At 35.7% G+C, this 23,249-nt stretch overlaps 1 long non-coding RNA gene and 1 pseudogene across 1 annotated transcript; one reads left to right on the forward strand and one right to left on the reverse strand.

The window, feature by feature from the left end:
• Positions 1-15,593: 15,593 nt before the first annotated feature.
• Positions 15,594-16,267, forward strand: LOC136222868 (transcription factor MYB73-like; annotated as a pseudogene).
• Positions 16,268-18,455: 2,188 nt separating this feature from the next.
• On the reverse strand, positions 18,456-22,570 carry LOC136222047 (uncharacterized). The gene is made up of 4 exons (XR_010685475.1): positions 22,374-22,570; positions 21,225-21,326; positions 20,884-20,998; positions 18,456-18,678 (listed from the first exon to the last, which is right to left on the reverse strand). It is a non-coding gene; the product is annotated as an uncharacterized lncRNA (long non-coding RNA).
• Positions 22,571-23,249: the final 679 nt, after the last annotated feature.

Raw genomic sequence — 23,249 nt, forward strand, 5'->3', positions numbered from 1 at the left:
GTATTTTACTCTTGCCATGATTTTATCCGTGGCAAATGGATATGATTAGCCACGGATTTTCCCGTGGCACAAAAATGAATTTATGCCACGACCATTGTTTTTCCGTGGCAACTACCTAGCCACGATCACTTGCGCCACGAGAGTATCCAACTTGAAGTTCCGTGGCTAAGTAGTATAGCCACGGAAATATTATACTTGTGCCACGATTCGAACCGTGGCGCAAGTGATGATTTGTTGTAGTGAAAGATCAGTTTGTAAATAGAGTTTCTAAATACGGAATTAGGAAACTAAATATACTAGATCGAACTTCAGGAAGTCGGGAACAACTTTGTTGAAGGGATTGGAAGCAAAAAATGACTTTAAATGGACGGAATTAGGCTTTGAAAATAAATGGACGAATCTGGAAAATTAATTTGGAAACAGAGTTCTAGCTAAGAATTGAACAAATTAAGAGCCTGGGAATGCTAAAGTGAATTGAAAAGACTTGAAAAGAGGCTATTGGAACTGAGTTAAGGCTAAATGGGAGCTAAAGAAGGAATCGAAGCTAAGAAAAATGAAGAACGAAAGGAAGAACTTGAAGAACTTGAAGAACTTGAAGAACTAAGAACAAAAGAAACTAGAGACTAAGCATTGGAGCTTTGAGAAGGGGTTTTGTGTGTTGAATGAGTGATTTTTTATGAAGGGGAGGGGTCTATTTATAGTTTTTTGGAGTGGCGTTTTGGTAATTATTTGGTGGTATTTTGGTAATTATTGGTCAACTACCCCTTATTTTTCTCTCTAACCTTGCCCACTACCTTGCCACATCATCAACTTCCTCAACTTCCTCCAACTACCACTAACTTCCATGCCACATCACCCCACTACCTTGTGGTTAGAGAAGATCTTAAGGTTTGGACCCAGATGTGGGGATGGGGCTAAGCTTGTAGGCTAGCCCGTGGCTGTGTCCGGATGCGTTTTGAGAAATCAGTGATCGACAACGGGCTCCGGGCGAGAACTAAGCTCTAGTTCGCCGAGAGAAAGAACACGCCCCCGCGTAAGTCTGGCTACACCCTGCGTAGTGCGGCTCCTGAACTTGGTGCGTCTTGTCGATGATGTTTACACAAGGCGTCTCTGGTCTTGCGCCCCGCGTGGTTGAGCTGTTGAAGTATAACTTCTCCGGGTGCATGATATACGCTCCGCGTATAGGAAGGTACGCCCCGCGTGTTTGTGTTTCTGATCCTGGAGCGCCTTGTTGATGCGTTTTACGCGTTGCGTATAGGAAGGCACGCCCCGCGTAATGGAGTCTCTGAAGCGGAACGTCTTTGGATGGCTGGTTACGCTTCGCGTATAGGAAGGCACGCCTCGCGTGTTTGAGGTGAGTTTACGAATGTATTTTCATTTTTATTTTATCATTTATTATTTTCTAGACAAAATATAAACTATATCCTAAAATCGAAACCCAAGTATTGTATATACATAAAATAAAATTTATTTTATTTTGGGCCAACACCTTCCAGACTTCATTTCACCTTCTTGCTCTCTATTTTTCTTGTCGGGGATAATTGTTGGTTCTTTCTGTTCCTGGATTTGGATCGCTAGATTTAGAGAACTAGCAATTGCGTTTCATAAATGAAACTGTTACCATTTTTAATTTGACCAATACCTCTTTATATTGGTTATATTGATCTAAGAGGATTGTTAACTAGCAATTGTGTTTCATAAATGAAAGCCCAAATTTAGGAACACTATGCATTTTTAGATTCAATATTACAGTAAAACCTCTATAAATTAATAATGTTGGGACCATGAAATTTTATTAATTTAGAGAGTTATTAATTAATCGATAAATTAATAATTATTAATTTATAGAGTGATTTGAATTTTTTTTAAAAATAAATTTTAAATTACTAATTTAAATAAAGTTTTTGTCTAAAATCAATGAACAAATAAAATTAAATGCGCATTAATTAATAACTCTCTAAGATTTAGTATTATGAAGAAAGAAGTGGAATTGTAGTCTTCTTTTCTGTTTCACCATTAACCACTAAAGCTATTGATTGAAATGGAAAGGGAAATTGGTTGCTTCTTTGCTACTTAAGCGGTTAGCTGATTGTGTATGTATTATTGGAATAAGAATATGTAATTGCCTTTTTGTCTAGTTGTTGATAATGCTTCTTTGTTCCGTCTCCTGATAAGTTTATATGCTGATGAATTTTAGATTATGAGTGAAATGCTTGAATCCTATTATTGCTCTTATGTTGTGGATTCTACTTCTGAGATTGCCCTTTTCTTTGCTAAAGTTCTTTGACTTGTTACCTTAGTTTCAATTTGGCCTAAATGGGTCTTAAGGATCATACACAAAAAAAAAAACTTAGATGGTTCCATCCACATGCATTCAATGATCACTAGGAACACATGTCAAATTAGGGTTTCAGGGACCCGTCCTCTTTTGGCCGAATTCCATCTTTTAGGGCCTCTAAATGCAATTTTATAGTTTTCACACCTTTTTAATGTAATTTTTTATGTTTTTTTTTCTGTTTGACCTAATTAATAACTTTCAACCATTAATTTTAATTTCATAATACACTTTTAGGACATTATGTCCCTAAATCCTAGTTTGACACAACGTCATTTGTGGAAATAATTTAAAGCTCCGTTTGAATTCAATCCCTTGGAGGGAAGCCATTAATCCAAATGAAATTTGGTTTGACTTTTGAATGTTTAATTTGCGATCAAATTGTTCCAAAATGATCCGTGTAGGAACACGCATCAATTTAGAGTTTGGTGTGAAGTTGGAAATGGACCAACGGTCAAAGCCTAATGTAGACATTACCGAGACTTCAATCGGCACCAAAACAATTTTCTCGCGCATTTTTATCAATCAAAATAAAAAGTTAGAAACAAATAATACAGTTATACAATTAATTAAAATTTGGACAAAGGACTATAATGAATAAACTGAAAAGTTTATTTGGGTAACAAATTGAAAAAATGAATAAAATGAAAGTTCCAAATCAGGAACTAAAGTGAATAAAATATAAAGTTCGAAAATAGGGACTAAAATGAATAAAATGAAAGTTCCAAATTAAGGACTAAAATGTGTAAAATAAAAAGTATTAAATTAAAGGTTAAAATGAATAAAAAGGAAAGTTATTAGAATGAAGATTAAAATTAAAGAAAAAGTTACTAAATTAGAGATTAACATGAATAAAAATTAAAGCTTGTCATTCCAAGTTGCTTTCTAAATTTTTCAAATTTTGCACCTTTTAGTCCTTTTGTAAAGATGTCAGCAACTTGGTCATGGGTCTTCACATACTGCATCTTAATGTCCCCATGTAAGACCTTCTCTCGTATGAAGTGATAATGTACTTCCACATGTTCAGTTCTTGTATGAAACATTGGATTTGTTAGAGATAAGAATTTAAGAAAGATAAAGACTAATATTAATATTTCTTAAATTACGGATATACTATTACAAACTCAACTTTTTATTCAATCACACCACTCATATATATATTTTTTGGAATACATAAAAGTCAAATATTGATATATGTGTACACATATACATTTATTACTTCCATGCTTAATTATTTAAAAAATTTTTGACTAAGACTTTTGCTCCACCTTTGAATGCATTCACGTGATGCACTTTGTTTTTTTTTTTTTTTTTTAAATTAAAAATTTAAGTTTAATATTTTGAACATGCCCCCTTAAACTTAATTTTCCGTAACTCCTAGTTGATCTCTCAAATGACTGAACATATCGTACTTTAACGGTTTCGTAAAGATATCTGCAATCTGGTCTTGCGTCTTCACGTACTTCAGTATCACCTCGTTTTGTTCAATGCACTCCCGAATAAAATGGTACCTCGTATCAATGTGCTTACTTCGATCATGAAACACTGGATTTTTCGCTAATGCCAATGCAGATTTATTATCAATAAAAATCTCTGTCGGATCATTTTCAGTCATCTGAAATTCTTCTAGCAATTTCCGAAGCCAAATCGCATGACACACACAAGATGTTGCAGCGACATATTCAGCTTCACAGGTAGATAACGTCACGATCGGTTGCTTTTTTGAACTCCATGTGAATGCAGTATCACCCAGAAAAAATACGAAACCAGTTGTACTTTTTCGGTCATCCTTGTCACCGGCCCAGTCACTATCACTGTACCCAACTAATTTGAAATCATCAGATTTTGAATAAAGTAAACCCAAATTAGTTGTACCTCTAACATAACGGAGAATTCTTTTTGCTGCGTTCCAATGTGGTGCCGTTGGGGCTTCCATGTATCGATTTACTAAGCCGACTGCATAAAGAATATCTGGTCTCGTACACGTCAAATATCTGAGACTTCCAACCAAGCTTCGGAATAATGTCGGGTTGACTCTGTCTCCACCTTCATCTTTTGCTAACTTGATTCCACATTCGACTGGCGTGCTGACGGAATTACAATTTTCCATCTTAAACTTCTTTAAGATCTCCTTTGCAAAACCACTTTGAGAAATAAAAATTTCGTCGTCATTCTGCTTCACTTCAATGCCAAGATAATATGACATTAAACCAATGTCAGTCATCTCAAACTCACGAGCCATTGTCTTCTTGAACTCCTCAAACATCTTAGGATTGTTCCCTGTAAAAATGAGATCATCCACATACAAACAAACAAGTAACATATCGCCATTTTTCACCTTTGCATATAGGGCATATTCATGTTGGCATTTGACAAAACCATTTTCTTGAAAATATTTGTCAATGCGACTGTTCCAGGCTCGTGGTGCTTGCTTAAGACCATAAAGTGCCTTTTTCAATTTTAGCACTTTATTTTCTTGATCTTTCACAATATACCCAGGTGGTTGCTGGATATAAATTTCTTCTTCTAGATATCCGTTGAGAAATGCGGATTTCACGTCCATTTGATGGATTCTCCACCCGTGTTGAGCAGCTACAGAAATTATCAGTCTGATGCTCTCCATTTTGGCAACAGGAGCAAAAAATTCATTGTAGTCAATTCCGGGTCGTTGACTGAACCCTTTTGCCACCAATCTTGCTTTATGTCGGACAATTTCACCGTTTGCATCTTTCTTTGCTTTGAACACCCATTTAACTCCAATGGGTTTTTGACCGGCCGGAAGTGATGTCAGCTCCCATGTTTTATTTTTCTCGATCGAATGAATCTCCTCTTCCATGGCTTGTCTCCATTTTTCATCCTTCATTGCTTCTTCTGGATCTGTTGGTTCATCATTAACAAAATGACAATAAAGAGTTAATTCATCATCGATATTTCTTGTTACATCATAGAGATCTTTAATAGGTATGAATTTTTTTGGCTTTCCGGGTGGATGTTCATCTGAACTGTCTCCATCACTCGAGGACGAACTCGAACTGGATGAGCTTGCTGATGTCGAACTGGTTGCTGGTGTTGTGGTTGCGACTGTGACTAGTTCTTCATGATCATTGTCTTCATCCATGAAAGGATAAAAACTGTAGTTGTTTTCTTTTTTACCGGTCCAGTCCCAAACTGCTTCTTCATCAATGGTGACATCTCTACTAATTACAATTTTCTGAGTCTGCGGATCGAACATTTTGTACCCTTTGGAATGTTCTGAATAGCCCACAAACAAATATTTCTTGCTTTTATCATCTAGCTTCTTGCGTTCTTCATCCGGTACATGGACATGAGCAACACTGCCAAAAACACGCAAATGAGAAATACCGGGTTTTATTCCACTCCATGCTTCTTGTGGAGTTTGATCCCAAACACTAACAGTTGGCGATCTATTCAACAGGTAGACAGCACAGTCTACTGCTTCGGCCCATAACTCCTTCGGTAAATTTTTGCTTTTTAACATGCTCCTCACCATGTTGAGCACCGTTCTGTTCTTTCTTTCTACTACGCCATTTTGCTGAGGTGATCTGGGGACTGAAAGGAAATGACGGATTCCATGATCTTCACAAAATTGCTTGAAAGAGATGGACATGTATTCACCGCCTTTCTCTGATCTGAGTGCCTTAATAAAATGACCACTTTCTTTCTCCACTTGGACTTTGAATTTTTTAAATGTCTCAAATACTTCTGTTTTTTCCTTCAAAAAATACACCCAAGTTTTTCTACTATAATCATCAATGAAAAGTAGAAAATATTTATTTTTTCCCAGGGACTGTGGAGTGATCGGTCCACACACGTCTGTGTGAATTAGCTCAAGTGGTGCCTTTGCTCTTGACATGGACTCCTTTGGAAAACTGGTTCTGAATTGTTTCCCAACAAGACATCCTTGACACAGTTGATGAGGCTGGTCAATGTGAGGCAATCCGTTTACCATCTGCTTCTGTCCCAACTGCTTCAATCCTCCAAAATTGAGATGTCCATACCGTAAATGCCAAAGCCATGGGGGACTTTGCACACAAGCTTTCAAACATTTGGCCACGTCCGTTTGAATGTTAATTGTGAACATTCTGTTTCTCGCCATGGGTACTCGTGCAATCAGCTCCTTTTTCTCATTCAACAGGAGTAGTTTCCGGTCCACCATATGAACTTCATAATTTTTCTCCAGTAACTGTCCCAAACTCAAAATATTGCTTTTCATGTTGGGGACATAATAAACATTATCAATAAACTGGTGAGCGCCATTTTTGAGCCGAATAAGAATGGTTCCTTTGCCTGTAATAGGAACCTTAGAGGAATCTCCAAATACAACATTACCGCGAACGGATTCATAGAGCTCCACGAACATCTTCTTGTCACCACACATATGGTTACTTGCCGCATTGTCAAGATACCATATATTATTTTCGTGATTTTCTTCACCTTCATAGGTAAGTAACATTGTGCCAGTTACTTCCTCATCTTGAATATTATTGGCAGTCTCCTCTACCTCTTTAGGCGGACTCCAACATTCCACCGCGTAGTGACCGTACTTAGAGCAATTATAACATTGAATGTTGGATTTGTCGCGTCCTTCATTCGGCCTCCAGTTTCCTCTTCCTTGACCGCGTCCTCGGCCTCTTCCTCTGCCTCTAGTGAATTGAGTGCTTCTGTCATTGTTGTTGTTGCCGTTTTCATTTCTGCCTTGATTTCTGCCACGTCCTCTTCCTCTACCATTTCCTCCTCGACCTCTTCCGCGTCCTCTGCCGGACTGACTACTTTCGCCATTTTTAAACACAGCCTTTGTTGCTAAGATTTGTTCTGCGGAATCTTCTCTTCGTTTCTCAAACCGCTCCTCTCGTGCTTATAGTGACCCTACAACTTCATCAACGGACATTTCACTGATGTCCCTGGACTCCTCCATAGCCACCACTACGTAATCAAATTTTGGTAGTAGTGATCGCAGAATTTTTTCAACAATTCTGGACTCTTCAATTTTTTCTCCATACTGCCGCATCTGATTTACGACAGATTTTACTCGGGATGAGTAATCACTAATGGCTTCCGTCTCTTTCATCCTCATCATCTCAAATTCTCCTCTCAGCATCTGCAAACGAACTTTTTTAACTTTCTCCTCCCCTTGAAGAGAAACTCGTAGGATTTCCCACGCTTGTTTGGCGGTCGTAGCTTCGGCTACTTTCTCGAACATTAATTCATCCAAACCTTGATGGATGAGAGTAAGCGCCTTTTGATCGCTTTTGCGATTTTTCTGCAGAGTATCTTTTTCTACCTGTGTCAACGCTGCCTCGTTACCTGGGACTACGTAGCCTTTTTCGACTATATCCCAGACATCTTGACATCCGAGTAACGCCTTCATTCGAATACACCAACTTGAATAATTGGTTTTGGTGAGCTGAGGGTATTGATAAGGAAGTTTGAGACCGTCTGACATTTTTGTAGGGTTTGTTTTGCGGAAGACTAACTCTCGTAACGTGTCTCTCATACCACTTTGTTAGAGATAAGAATTTAAGAAAGATAAAGACTAATATTAATATTTCTTAAATTACGGATATACTATTACAAACTCAACTTTTTATTCAATCACACCACTCATATATATATTTTTTGGAATACATAAAAGTCAAATATTGATATATGTGTACACATACACATTTATTACTTCCATGCTTAATTATTTAAAATTTTTTTGACTAAGACTTTTGCTCCACCTTTGAATGCATTCACGTGATGCACTTTGTTTTTTTTTTTTTTTTTTTTTAAATTAAAAATTTAAGTTTAATATTTTGAACAGGATTGTCGGTTAAGTGGATAGCTGGCTGATTGTCACAGTATAACTGTACCGAGTAATCGATTGGCTGATGGAGATCCTTCATGAGCTGTATTAGCCACGTATAACTAAATACATTGTTATCTCAATGACCTTACTATGACAAAGTTAAAAAAACAGTTGTCATAACTAAACTACAATGACAGATACGAACATAACCTCTGTCATATTATACATAAAAGTTTTTGAGTTTCACTCACTCCAGTGACAGACTATATAAAAAATTTATGGTTAGAATACATCTAATTGTCGGTTCCTAATAATAATAACGTCATCGTAACAATGAAAAGATGAAAGAGCGCAAGTGAGCGTATGTCAAGTGATGCTGCTAGAGATGACAGAACACCATTGTCGTCTGATGCACCATGAGACGGCAGCGAGGCCATGACAATTTTATATCTTGCGAGACGACCGTTTTGAATCATCATCTGAAAAGATATTCGGTTTAGTGTTTGTCTACTTTCTCGATTTGACACTCGTCAAACTAAGACTCAAACACAAAGGCTTTAACCACTCGAGCCAAATTTAATTAGTGTAAATTCATATGTTTCAAAACCACTCAATTAAATACAGAAAAAGAGGTTTAAGGTCTAATTATATCCCTCTAAATTATAGCTTAAAAGTCTATGCTAATTTAAAAGTTAATTAGGTGTCTAACTTTTTAAAATTACCATTTAGGTTCTTAATGTATGCTAAAACTGTTAATTAAATCCATCTCATAATGGAAATAATTTTTAGTTCAAAACTGTTTAATATTTTCAGTTCAAATGAGATTAGTATTTTATAATATTTTTTATTTTGATTATCGGTTCAGTTTAAATCGAACAAAATCAATATTACATCAAAACATTTTTTAACATGTGTATATAATTGATTAGGTTTAATTGATTACTAAAACTGAACCAATAACTGAAAATATCATAAAATAAGTCAAAACCCACAAAATCCAGTTTTTCTTTGAACCCATTTCATCAATTTCCCACTGCACTTTTTGGTCTCTGTTTCATCCTTTTTTACCTACAATTCCTGCTTTCAGATCCAATTTCCTCTTTTTCTTTTCAAAGGTTTCATAAGGTTTTAACTTTGAATCCGACATTGGAAATAAGAGTATTATTGATAAAATGTATTAGAAAAGTTTAGTTTAGTAGTCTATGTTTAAATAGGTCGAAATATGTAAATAGATTTATTCATTGGGCCAGTTGTATAAATTTCTCTAGAATACCGATCATAACCGAACTGGAAATATATAAAAACTAAACCGATTTGTGTTTCCAATTACAGAAGCGATTAATTAACACTTCAGCATAGTTAGGATCTAATTTATGATTTTACAAAATGAAGGATCTAATTAATTTTTAAAATATAGGTTGAGGACCTAATTGATTTTAAAAGATTTGGGATTCTCTGAACTTAAAATTCAAATTGAGAATTCAAATTGTAATTTCAATTCAAATTGAGAAATCAAATTGTAATTTCAGTATTAATTATCAAATTTTAAATTTTAATTATTCAATTATATATTGAATAAATAAAGTTGATTTTGTAATTAACTTAATAGTTTTTTATAACACTATTTATGGGTAAATTTCACCAATTGTGTACAACCTTTGCCCTATTTCACACTTTGGTGTACAACCTTCAATTTGTCTTATTAATATTTATGAACTTATAGATGACCTCCCACTTTGGTGTATGGCCGGTTAAAATGACCGGTCAACGAAAAGTCAACTCGCCACATCATCAATTTTTATTCTAATCACTAATAAAAGTGGGACCACCAAAGTTCAATTACTAAAATACCCTTCATTGAGTTTCTTCCTAAATCATTTATCTCTCAATCGCTTATTATCTACAGACATTTCTCTCCATCCTTCCATTTCTGTCTAACTTCTCTCTCATCAAACTCAAAGGCTCAAAATTTGCAGGATTTCACCCATCTTTTGTGTCTATAACAGAAATCCAAGTTAGTCTCATTGACATTTCTGGAACTGCATATGAGACGAGAGTAGATCGAGGCACCGATCGGGGGAGACGAGATCGATTTAGGTTATTACTTAGCTTTGATTATCGGTTGATAAATTGCTTCAATTGATTTTGTCGAGGTTGAAATTACTGGGCCATCGGTTTATGAAGTTTGGGCATGGCTTTTTTATCGCCGTTGTTGACTCCGACTGCGACGGCAACCACTACAGCTACCAGAAGGAAGACGACGGAGAGGATCGGCTGTATCTGTAAATTTTGCAATATCACAATATACATTGGCTTCTGGATCGGCTGTTTCTGTAAATTTTGGCTGCTTAATCTTCAATGAGAGAGAATTGTTGATTATTTTTGAGATAAATTGAATTTGCCCCAAATTTTTTTATTAATAGATTATATTGTGATATTCGGGTAATCCTTTATTTGCCCAATGGTTGATGGAAGGTCATAAATATAGAGATACAAGTGCTTATGTAAAATAAAATAACCTTTGGAGATCAATGTGCTTATAGCACATGATGTCGTAAGTTCTGTGATTGAAGATTTTTCATAATAGCAAATGTGTTTAAGGGACCCAAAATTTGAATTATCTTGTCTTCAAATAGAGGTAATTGATTTTAGGATGTTTCTTTTCATCTATTCTTTGCAGTGGAGCAAAATCATCCATGGGATCCTAATCTTATAATCTCTGATGAGAGAGAAGTTAGAGAGAAGTGGAAAATAGAGAGAAAGGATCTGTAAATAATAAATAATGGAGAGAGAAAGGATTTAGGAAGAACACAATAAAGAAGGGTATTTTAGTAATTGAATTTTGGTGGGTTCCACTTTTATTAATGATTAGAATGGAAATTAATGATGTGGCGAGTTGACTTTTCGTTGACCGGTCATTTTAACCGGTCATACACCAAAGTGTGAGGTCATCTATAAGTTCGTATATATTAGTGAGACAAATTAAAGATTGTACACCAAAGTGTGAAATAGGGAAAAGGTTGTACACCATTGATGAAATTTACCCCACTATTTATCATGAAACCACATTTTTTATTTTCTAAATTCTTAATTTAAAGTTTTTATTCTCTAAAATTTGACGTTCTCCCTACCAACCTAATAACAGTTAAATGATATCAAAACGAAAATTTTGAAAAATTAAAGTTGTTTAGAAATGTCACAAATTCTTGAATTTATTTATTTTAGAATTGTTAATAGTAATTTTCATGCGTTGATTGAAGTTTAGTTGCAATTATTTTAGTACGTAAAGTTTAATGGCTTTTGTTTACATTTTGTAGTTTAGTGGTTATACTGTGAAAATGAGTAAAGTTGAGTTGGCCAGTGAATTTTCATGTTTGTATCAAAATGGTCACTCAACTTCAAATTGTCTTAATAAAATAATTCAATTTTGAATTTTGTCTCGATAAAGTCACTTCGACGATTTTAAGAGTAAAAAATCGGAAAGGTGATGTGATTGTCAAGCCAGCTATTGTCAACTTTCATCGTTGACCCAAACGATACTCGACATCAACCTGGATGACATGTGGTTGCCATCTAACAGACCGAAACAACACATATCGTTTCGGTCAGGTAGATGGAACATATATGTCATTTCGGTCAAGTAGGTGGCACCAAGTATCGTTTCAGTCAGCAATAGAAGTTGAATAGTAATGACGTGTCTATCATATTATATTTTTGCTATTATTTTACTTTAAAGTCACTAAAATGACTTTATTAAAACAGAATTCATGAATAAAAATAAATAAATTAATGAATGAATAAAAATATCAAAACACCTTTGGCAAAGATAATTCATAATGTAAATATTTAAAATGATTATATATTTTTTTTTAAATATTTGCGCACAATGCTCTTACATTAAAGAAGAAAAAAAAACCCCACCAGATCCGGATTATATTTAATTACTAAAATTATATTTAAAATGGAAATAAACTAACCTAAACACCTTAGAAATATCTAAATAAAACGAGATATGCATACTCATATTTCAAATCAGGGTAGCTTTGTGCCTGGTAGACAAATGATGGATAATGTGGTGATCGCCCAAGAGATGGTCCACACGATGAAGATTAGGAAGGGGAGGAAAGGCATTGTGGCTCTGTAGCTGGATTTAGAGAAGGCCTATGATCGAATTAATTGGGATTTCTTGATGGAGAGCCTTGAGAGAGCTAGAATCCCGGACAGCTGGAGAAGTTTAATTAAGGTATGTATTTCTTCTCCTGTGTTTCAAGTTATGGTCAATGGGGATATGTCGGAGGAATTTTCCCCGGGTAGAGGAATCCGTCAGGGGGATCCTATGAGCCCTTTCCTTTTTGTTATTGCTATGGAGAGGCTCTCTCACCTGATTCAGGATGCGATTGATAATGGGAGTTTCCACCCTGTGGCGATCAACAGCTTCTGTCCCCAGGTGACTCACTTATTCTTTGCAGATGATGTCCTTATCTTTCTTGAGGGTAATGAGGAGCAGTTGAGAGTCATTATGGATATTCTGGATTGTTTTTGTTCGGCCTCTGGGCAGAAGCTTAATATCCAGAAATCTAGGATGATGTGCTCTAAGAATATGAATCAGAGAGTCTGTAAGAGATTAAGTGATCTCTCAGGTATTCCTCTTACTGATTCTCTTGGGAAGTATCTGGGCGTTCCCCTCCATAGTGAGCGTGTGTCTAAAGGCTCCTTCAAAGAGACTTTGGATAAAGCTAATTCGAAGTGTGCCACTTGGAAAGCCAAGACTCTGTCTCTCGCTGGCCGCCTCACGTTAATTCAATCTGTTAATTGTGCTGCTCCCAATCACATCATGCAGGCTTGTAAGCTTCCGGATCCTGTGCTTAATGATCTTGACAAGATTAACCGTAGGTTCCTGTGGGGGGAAGCTGCGGAGGGCAGGAAGATCCATCTTGTGCCTTGGAGTGAGGTTTGCCAGCCTAAAGATTCTGGGGGTCTGGGTATTAGGAAAGCAAAGGACAATAATAAAGTTTTATTAATGAAACTCCTTTGGCGTATGTGGCAAAACCCCTCCTCTCTTTGGGTTCGCCTCTTTTGTGGTAAGTATCGGAAAGACAAAATCTTCGGGGGCCCGAAAGAGAGAGTTGCTAATTGTTCCTTCCTCTGGAAAGGACTTAGTGCTGTGTTTGATGAGTTCTGCTCGGGAGTTGGCCTGGAGGTGGGGAATGGTAAGTCCATTAGTTTCTGGTTTGATAACTGGATTGGGGATAAACCGTTAATTGAGGTGTGTTCTTCCCCCCCGCCTAGTGATATACGCAACTGGAGGATTGCCGATGTGGTTGACTCGGAAGGGGACTGGATCTGGTCAAAGTTTGATACTTTCTTTAGCCTTGAGACTCTCCTTAGAATGCGGGGAGTGAAGGTGAGTAATCAAGAGGAAGACTTGGATAGGCACTGTTGGGCGCTGACTAACAATGGAGTTTATTCTTGCAAATCGGCCTTTGAAGCTTTCTCTCTCTTTAGATCTGATCCTCCCTCGGATGTGTGGAAGTCGATTTGGACCCTTAAAGTTCCTTTCCGTATTAGGAGTTTCCTGTGGCTGGGCGTTAAGGACAGGCTTCTTACTAATTCGGATAGGCACAGAAGGCACTTGGCTGATTCTGGAGCTTGCAGTAGATGCAGAGGCCATGTTGAGACTTTGTGCCATGCTCTTAGAGATTGCTCTAATAGTAAAGAGGTTTGGAGGAAAATTCTCCCACACCATATTTTCTCTTCCTTCATGGCACATTCTGAGGTCGACTGGTTCTCTGATGGTGTTAGAGGAAAGTTGCTTCCATACATGGAGCATGGTGACATTTTCTTTGCTATTATCTGTCACCAAGTTTGGAAATGGAGAAACGAGGAGATTTTTGGAGATAAAACTGTTTTTATGACAAACTTAGCTGATTTCTTCTCGAAAAAACTTTTCTCTATTATCGATAGTTTCAAAGGAGAGTCCCTTGCCAGAGCCTCTCAGTGTTGTGATGTCCATCTCGTGGGATGGAGCAGGCCAAGAGAGGGGGTTGTGAAGCTGAATACTGATGGTTCCTGCCTCAGTAACGGTAAGATTGCGGCTGGAGGTGTGCTTAGAGATGTAGGGGGCGTCTGGCTTTCTGGGTTCTCCCAGAATTTAGGGTTGGGTTCTTCCTTTTCTGCGGAGCTCTGGGCTATTCTTACTGGAATCAATCTTGCTAAAAGGCTGGGTGTTAAGAGGCTCTCTGTGGAGTCTGATAATTTGGAAGCAATCAAAATGATTTCTGAGAATCATTCTATGGGTCTTAACAGTCGCAACCTCATCAAAGCTATTATAAGGCTTTGCTCCTCCTTTGAGTTCGTAGAGTTCAGACACATTTTTAGAGAGCAGAATCGTGTTGCTGATCGCTTGGCGGCGGCGGGCCATGAAGGGACGTTAGGCGTTACTACCCTTCCTGTTTCCCCTAGTTTCATCTCTCATCTTCTCTTAGAAGATAGGATTGGGGTTAGCTTCCCTAGGCTAATTCCTGGGTAGTTTGTTGTTATTCATTTTTCTTTTCCTTTTCTACCAAAAAAAAAAAAATATTTCAAAGAAATAATTTCCTTTTAATAATTACAATCAATATTCAACACTAATTTATTCGCCTAAAATATTTCAAAGAAATAATAAAAGAATATGCATACTCATATATACTAAATAATAATATTAAGTGATAAACATCAAAATTGATCCAAACATTTTATGACTATTAATAAACCTTGTTAGGATTGTAACGTGTTAAATCAACAAGTAAACAATAATGTTCAAATTTTTGACCCTAATATTTTACAAATATTATGAAATCTTGTTGGGATTGTAACGTGTTAAGTCAACAAATAAACAGTAATAGTCAAATAGATCATGTAAGGAATTTGGTCAGTTACCATTAAATCCAATTTTATTAAATTTAAATATTAGAATAATTTTAATTTCCACCGTATGATTTTAATATACCTAAATCTAATAGTATGATTAAAGTCTAAATAAATTAATTAATGAATAAATAAATAGGTGAATAAATAAAAATTTCAAAATACCTTTGAAAAAAGAATTCACAATGAATTTTTTTGTAATGAATATTTTTCATTACTAAAATGATATTTAATTAAAATAGATAAAGGAAATAAATCTTGTTTCCATATTCTTAAAAATATTCCATACCATAACATCAACATATTCCTTAATAAAAATAATGATTGCAAATATATAACACTAATTTATAGGCTAAAAAATTTGAAAAAAATAATAAAAAATTATTACAGTGTATTGTCTTTGCAAAGATGTCCAAAATACCCTAATCAGAATTGTAATATGTGTATAAAAAGGAGGGGAGAATAGCTTAATCAAACTTTATACCGGTCTCCAGAAGAAAAAATAGTTCTTTCTTTCCCCTGTTTCTTCTCACTTTTCCATTCATGGCTTCTTTCAATGGTGGAGATTGTATCGAAGGCCATGGAGTCCTCAAGAAGATGATACTTTAATCAAGCTAGTTAAACAACACGGCCCCAGAAATTGGACTTTCATAAGCACCCGAATTCATGGCCGCTCAGGAAAATCATGCCCGTTACGGTGGCTTAATCAACTCTCGCCAGAGGTTCAGGACAGACCTTTTACTACAAAGGAGGATGATACCATTGTTCAAGCGCACGCTATTCACGGTAATAAATGGGCCACAATTGCTGGACTCTTGCCTGGCCGGACTGATAATGCCATTAAAAATCGTTGGAAATCTACTTTGCAGAGAAAACGCCAGGCCGAGTTCTTGTCTGCATCATCCAAGTCTAACTTGACGGTCAAGAAGATGAGTCTTGACGTTTCATCTGAGTCTAGGTCTGATTCGGGAGCGAAGAGGCTGTGTTTGGGTGTACGAACGGATTATAGTTGTTTCAGTAGGGTGCCTGAGACAGTGTGGACTTTGTGTCCACCGGGGGATGGGTTGGTTCTGGGAACTGCTGTGGCGGAGAAGGGAGGAGAAGAAGGCGGAGACGCTGAGAAAGAGGAACATGAGGAGAAATGTTTGCTCAGTTTACTGCAAAAGATGATAGCTGTTGAAGTGAAGAGTTATATTGATAAATTAAGGTTAAAATGAGACAAGACTAGATTTATAAACTCTTCTTTTATGAGTAATAATGTTTTTAAGATAATTAGGATAAGTTTTTTTTTACTACAAGATTATCATTATCTCGTATACATGATTTAGAAAATATTACAAGGAAATTCAATTTGGGGTTTTTATATTTTTTGTCACAACACGATTTCAAAAATAACTTGTTTGATGCAATTACTAGTTTTTTTAATCACAAATACACGATTTAAAAAATAACTTCTTTGACATTATTATCTTTATTTTAGATAAATAATCAGTTTTGATCAACTTTAAACATCTGCTATCAATATGCTATCACTTAGTCACGATTTTATACCTAACTTTTGACATCTTCTATCAATATTTTTATTTTGTTTTTCCCAATTGTTTTTTTATCTATTCAATTTAATTGTAACACCAAAACTTAATTAAAGTCCAATCGTTGCACTATTGAGAATCAATTTCACTTTCAGAAACTAGTAAATTATTTATCCAAATTAATCAAAAAGTATGCAATAAGAAAAACCCATAATAATTTCACATAATACAAAAACTTCAGGGTTTATGAAAGAACTTAAGGAAAAAAAATGGCAGATTTGCTACTCCTAATACGAACCGGTCCTTACTGCACACCACAGATCGAAAAGAAATTCGTAGCCCATTCAAAAACGATAACGGAATAGAAGACTTTTCCGAGTTGCTATCCTGATAAGGATTTGATTCCCCCTTCTAATATCATCTAGGGTTGAACCTATCCTGTCCTCCCTGCATCTGAAGCGAGAGCAAATGCTGTTGAAATCTGCAAAATACAACTCCAAGCGTTCCCCTGCCAATTTTTTTGGCAAGAGGTCGCTCCTAAGACTTGAACCCGTGACCTCTCGGTCACACAACAACAACAATGTTTACCGTTGCGCCAAGGCTCACCCTTTGAATCGACCATTCTAGACAAAATAGGTATTTCTTTTCCTTTGTATGATAGTTGTACAAAAATTGGGGGAAATAAAATCCATGCACCAAATATCATGAGTTGAATTTGGAAGGTTATAGGCTAATGCTATGAACCGTATAGGTGGCCTATTATAATCGAATTATAGCACATACATAATTCTACAATCTATCACGATTCAGAAAGACATTTCTTTCTTAGTGCATTTAAACTACCTACATGCAGAAAGAAAATTCCGAAATACCACAAAATGAGATATTGTAAACAAATGAAATTCACCATTAGATCCAATTGGAAGACAATTTCATGTCAATAATGAAAGCAAAATACTTACCGATTCCCCAAGGAAAAGAAACCATTAGGCTTAATAATCCCTCCATCCTGTGAAATTGCTCCATCACTTATAAGTGGAAGAGCTAGTAGCATCTCCTCCCTACTTTTATAAACATGCAGACGAGAAAAGAGGCTGTAAAATAGAGTCTCTTTGAGGCCATATACATCAGATACATACAACAAATTCATGTAATCCACATGGATCATGTTAACAGCGAAACCAATAAATCCAGGTGGGCACTCGCCATTAGGCAATTTTGGCTGTAGAAGATCAAGCATTCTTTGAGGGTCATCATCCAAAAATTCACCACAGTAAGGTCTACAAGGGAAAAAAAGTTTGTAATTCAAGAGCTGAATTCCAAACAGCAATAAAGAAAAGAAAGAGATACATGCCCTAAATTTTCGAGACAAATGACAAGAAATCGACCATCCAGAGTCCGTCCGATAGTAGTACCAAAGACTCGAATTCTAGAATCACTATTTATATGGCCTTCCTTGTCATAAGTTTCAAGAGCTTTAACACCTTCGTAAGTCTTGCAAATAATTCCTAGCATTGTCTCTACTCCTAAGTACTCTGAAAGAAGTCTGCAATTAAGAAAGAATAAGTAAAAGTAGATTGAAAACAGTGCAGATAACTAACAACAACTGCATTATCATGCAGCTCTTTAAAGCAAAGATCAGCGTGGCAGTAAGTACGGAGGCATTTCACTGATTGAAAATAATAAGAGCTCTTGGAATTGTGGAGTACATAGATTAACTGACTATATTAGAACAAGGAACAGTATGCTATATCAGCAAGGAAACTAATCATAAGACTTATTTCATAGAAGAGGAAGAATCTACATGTTAGATAGATAGTAAATATCAATAACAGATAACATGCAACTTCAAACTGTCCTGCTAAGATAATCATCATCCACCTTGCCCTAAGTAGCAACAATACCAAGCACATCGTTAGTGAATGCGAGTTGAGGTGCATGAGTACCATGATGTGTTGTCAGCTGACACGGAATGCCTGCAGTAGAAGTTTCATGCTGTAGAATCTGCTTTACTGTTTCTGCCTCACTCTGATTGGAGGAATGGCTTTCACTTTCACCACTAGGAGGTCTTGCGGAGTGATACTTACAAAGAATAACTAAAGGAAACTTGTCAGTATAAAAAAAATGAAAATGGAAAGAGATATTATGCATCACAAATCATTATACACATAAAATCTCCAAACAATTCTATCATCTAAAAGTAAATCCTTTTATTCGGAAACACTGGCTGGAAGTTGAGATAAAAAAACTGCTCACACTATAAGTTCTGAGCTTTGGATTGAGTTACGGGTCCTTGACTATGAAATCAAGAAGTAAATCTTCTTTTCTTTTTCGACCTAGCTTACCTATAATGAGAATTAATTTCCTGACCTCAGAATTTGTTTTTCAAATGAGGAGTACAAAAGGCAGACTTGAACTAGGACTCCTGCTCATATTATCATTCAAACTTCCTAAATAAAAATTCTAAAATAAAGTCATACCCCTATTAGAATTAAAACTTCCTAAATAACAATTCTGATAATAAATTCCTACTCCTCAAGGACTAAGACTTCCTAAATAAATAACAATTATGAAACTAGTAAGTCCTAAACCTAATCAAAATAACGATTTATTATGATATAGACTAGCTACAACAGTTTTAACATTGCCTTCCCCTACAAAAATGAGTGTGATCTCATGCACAAAGATGATAACTGGAGCTACTTTCACCAAAGCATCAGTTGGTGATAGGATCTTCATCATCTGGTTCTAGTAAAGGTTCATACTGATGTCCTCATGTATATGATTAGTAATAATTATAACAAATCCTCTTAGTCTTTCGTTTCTCTAAACGGTCCTTCCACTGTTGGCCAACAGTCCCATCTTGATAATTTCTCTTTTTTCATATAGCCTTGGCAATTCAGCAGACTTATGCAACTCTACTTTAACCACTATTGTGCCTTTCAGCCCACTCAGGAATATTCCGACCTCCTGTTTTGCCATCGAAATGCTCATCCTCGCGTCCTTGCCGGTAGTTGTTCAAATCGTCCTAATCCTCAATTGTGCCTATCTGTTTAACTTTCACCAATTCTCCAATTGTATCATCCTGGATTGATGGTCCAAACCTCTGGATTGAAACTCTTCCAATGTCAACTGCAGTTTACCCCTCTCTTTGTGAATCATGATTCAGCACCTCCTTCCAAGCGGAAGGAAGCTAGTACCACATTTTCTTCTTCAACAGTGTGTTGATGCTTATTAAAATGCTCACACATATGCAACCAACCAGCTCAAGGGATCATATGACCCACCAAACTTAGAAAATCCAGTTTTGAGAATTTTGGAAGCAGACCTCCTCTGCGGTCGTATTCTACTGTCCACCCTCCAGTCTCCTTCCTTGTTGTGATAATTTCTAGTTTGAGTACCATGGCCTCCACCTTTGGCCTGTCTTTGCAATATGAAGCTCAAAAAGGCTTCAAACTGTTTTTCCACATTACTTGATTCAGCCATATCTCGCTCTAATACCACTTTGTTAAGCTCCTAAACTTTGGATCAAATTACGGATCCTTGAACCTTGAAATCAGGAAGTGAATCTTACTTCTTTTTCTTGCGAGCTAGTATGATGAGAATTAATTAATGCAGCTCGTTAGAGAGAAACCCGGATCTCTATGATGAGAACTCCTGACCTCTGAATTTGTTTTTCAAATAGTACTTTACCAATGATAAATGGTTCCTTTCTATAATAGTACAAAAGGCAGACTTAAACTAGGATTCCTATTCTATTAGATTTAACACTTCCTAAATAAAAATTCTGAAAACAAACTCCTATCCTATTAGAATTAGAACTTCCTAAATAATAGTTCTGAAAATAAACTCCTATTTCTACTAATACTAAGACTTCCTAAATAAATGATAATTCTGAAAATAACAATTTCTAAATAAATTTACTCTGATTTAGACTAGCTACAACAGTTTCCTAACAACATCATTTTCGGTTTATATCACCAAAAACTTTACTGAAATATCTTCTCTAATTAAATTAACTAAAACATTGAAGGAAACAGTATATACGAATGACAGATCTAAACATTGTCACCACAGTAGTTAAAGCACCTGGAGAACCAAGAATTAAAAACAGGTGACTCAGTTGAATTTGTTAGGTAGCTACCATGCTTAAATTAAAAACCATTACACTACACAACATAAATTTGTTCCTAGATGTGCTTTTATCCAAGTGAACAGCACATGCAAATACTTCTTACCTGAGTAATCTTCAAGAAGAACTAATCCTCTAGAAAAGGCACAAAAAATAAAATTTAGCATACCTTGCAGATCAAGTATTGAGGTTTCTAATTTGTTTCATTGACTTTTCAAAATTTTCAAGTTATCCTCATGCTGCTTGATTTTGATTCCTGCTGCTTGTAGATCATCTTGAAATTTCTGCAAATGTTACAATTTAATAATTAGTTCTTTGACCTACTTTACATTGTAAATAAGCTCCAGTAACTTAAAGGATGTCTAAAAAACGAACAAATTGCAATGTGAAATTTCTGTTTTTTTTTTACAAATGTCAACTCCATAAAACAAAATATAAATAAGAGAAGAATTGCTTTTGAATTACACCCACATCACAACAAAATGTAAAGATGCTATGCAAACTGAAAACCTTAGAATTGTATGTGATGGATTGGGCTTGCATAGAACCACCATTTTGCATTTCATTACTTGGGATAATACTAGCTTCTTCTTTCATTAGAGCTCACAAATCCTGCGGAAACACTCTACGTAAGAATTACAGTTGAAGCAAAAGGATCGACTTAGCATTTGCAAGAACATATCATCTCAAAGAGCAACAAGAATATGTTCCTTACACAAATAGGTAAAGCAAGGCACATTTGTATGCATCACAGTGCACCTCAAGAAATGATAAAAAGCCGACAAACAAAAACCATATTTACTAATAATAGAAAATGGTCATAGTAATCTTCTGAAATCTAAAGGTGATAAAAGTCTAAAACATATGAAGCCTCAGACATAATTTCTTTATGGTCTCACTACATATAGTGAACAAATTAAAAGCCTTCAAAGCTTATGCTCTCAATTAATGTCCTAACTATTGGAAGATGAAGTCATCAAAATTAGCTACAAAGTTTAAAAGTTCTCTACCATTCAGAAACAAGGGCTGACAATTTAATTTCTTTGATAACAACAATGCAAGCATATACATGGCTTCTACTCTTCTAGATGTCAACCCATATTTGAAGTTTTTACATTTCAAGCTGTAAATTCCATCTTTTTATGCCTTTAACACTGTGAATGATTTAAAACCTGGATTCATCTTAGGGCTATGGAAAACTTTCAAAATATAGTTCACTAAGTGAAGCAAAATGAAGTAGGAAAAAACAAATAGCGAAAAAGGGAAACAGAATCCAGCCACACTAATCACGAGCCTTCTTAGGGTCTCCAAATTTATCATTCTCATTTAAGCAATAATTCAAAGAAACTTCCATGATTTTCAAACAACAATCACAATGAAAAATCATTTTCCAAGCCAAGAGCATACAACTTTCACCAGAATTACAGCTCTACTATGAAGCACCGGTACGGGTAGGCTCGATACGGAAAATTTTATATATAATTAATAATATATATATATCATTTATAATGAAAATTCAAAAGATACATAAATATATAAATCACAAATCATATTCACAAAGTCATTATAAAAACAGAAATAATACTCTCAAGTCATTATAAAACCACAAATAACATCTATAATATTAACTAATAAGTAATTAATTCATAGCAGATCGACCAGATGAGAGGAAAAACTCGATCAAAGCAGATCCACCAGATGAGAGGGGTCGACTTGAACAAAGCAATCGAGGAAGACAACTGATTGCACAGAACCACTTAACAGAAGAACTCGACCAGATGAGGGAAAAGATTTAGGAATTTCAATTTTGTTAGGGTTCAATCGCATCGCACAGAAGAGATTTTCAATTTTAGTTTAGGGTTCAAAACTAGTAATCCTGAGATTATTTCATTTTAATCCTTATATTTTTTGAGTTTTAAAAAAAACCCTTATACTTTCGAAGTTTTTTTAAAAAAAAACCCTAAAATATCCCCGAAGTGTCCCTGGTGTGTCCCCGCATATCCCCTCATTTAAAGAAAAAGGGGATACTCCCAGGCGTGTCCGTATGTTTCCCGCGGAATCCCCTCACCCGGAGTATCGGATACGCGTACGGTGACCTCCGGAAAGTATCAGTGCTTCATAGCAGCTCTAAGACCATCTCCAACCTAGCATCAAACCGTATGCATCAAAATACGGTCATTTAGAAACTGAAAAGAACTGTTCATTAAACCTGAAAGGCAGTATTACCATCCATACGTGATTCAGATCAACGCGGTTAGGTGTTGACACCAACAAATTTAACTTGTCAAACTAATTTTTATGACTCACTTATATACCAAGTAAAACAAAATTCACTTGAAATTATCTGATTATCGATTTATAAACATCCATACAAAACAATTTTTCTTAGCAAGAGGAATTGAGTCCAATTTATATTAGAAAATTGGAATTATCCCAATGATCAAAGAAAATTAAGCAATTAAAAAGAACCAGACGACAGTTCAAAAAAAAAAAAAAAAGAACCAGACGAATTCCATCTTAAATTACAAAATGCAC

Source organism: Euphorbia lathyris, chromosome 3 (assembly GCF_963576675.1).
Source record: "Euphorbia lathyris chromosome 3, ddEupLath1.1, whole genome shotgun sequence".
NCBI classification, from domain to species: domain Eukaryota; kingdom Viridiplantae; phylum Streptophyta; class Magnoliopsida; order Malpighiales; family Euphorbiaceae; genus Euphorbia; species Euphorbia lathyris.